The sequence below is a fragment of the Pediculus humanus genome, genomic scaffold (assembly GCF_000006295.1).
Source record: "Pediculus humanus corporis 1103172108309 genomic scaffold, whole genome shotgun sequence".
In the NCBI taxonomy this organism is placed as follows: Eukaryota; Metazoa; Arthropoda; class Insecta; order Psocodea; family Pediculidae; genus Pediculus; species Pediculus humanus.
In genome coordinates this window covers 309,822-310,955 of record NW_002987878.1, presented here as the reverse complement: position 1 = coordinate 310,955, position 1,134 = coordinate 309,822, and positions in this window count along the sequence as shown.

Genomic DNA, 1,134 nt, shown 5'->3' with positions numbered 1-1,134 from the left:
ATTTCGTTTTGTTTTTGTTTTTTTGTTTTTCGTTTGTGAAAAAATGCATTAAGAGCGAACGTTTCGTAACGCTAGTAAAAAAATATTTAATCGTGAAATTTTGTATAAAAACCGAAACGATCGTTTTTTTAGTTCGTTCGTTCGTTCGTTCATTCATTCATTCATTCATTCATTCGTGAATTTATTCCGTTCGCTCGTTCGTTCGTTTCCGATCGATTTAAAAAAAAAAAAAAAAAAAAAGAAATTTTCGGAAAGATTATTTATAAATTATATAAATATGTAATTTTTTGAGTGGGTGTGCGATGTGATAATTTGATTATTATTATTATTATTATTATTATTATTATTATTATTATTATTATTATTATTATTATTATTATTATTTGCTTTCCTACTTTAAAAGCAGAAGAAAAATTTTTTTTATATTTTGCCAAATTTCGAGAAACGAGAGAAGGAGAAGGAAGTTTTTTTTTAAAACTCGTTCGTTTATATTTTCAAAATTTATTTTTTTAAATTATTCGAATGGAAAGAAAATTTGACGCCAATATCATCATTATTATTATCATTATTATTGGAGTTTTATGCACGCACACACACACGTACATAAAATTCAGGTTCGGTCCCTCCTCGAGAGGGGGAGAGAAAGATGATGAAAAAAAAAAAATAAATTCAAATCGTTTGTTTGACTTTAAATCCAAATGTTATTATTATTATCATCATCATCATCATTATTATTATTATTATTACTGCTACTACACATTAAATAAAAAACAGTGTCATCGAACTGGAAAAATGTAATAATAATAATAATAATAAGTAAAATTGTGTTAATTCCAGGGTGTAAATTCTTGCGTTGCGTTGGATTTTTTTTTTTTTTTTTACGTTTTTCTTATAATTTGCATACACGCACACGCGAACGTCCCCACGCACGCACGAACGCAATCGAACGCGTGCGATACCTTACTTAAAAAGGTATAAAAATTAAAAAAAAATTTTTTTTCATTTTTTTTTCTTTTTCATTTCAAAGACGCGGTGGGATTTCCATCGACAGAACTGAAAATGGATTATTCATTAAAATGCTGGGTATGTTATCCAATTATCACTATTATTATTATCACCATCATCATCATCATC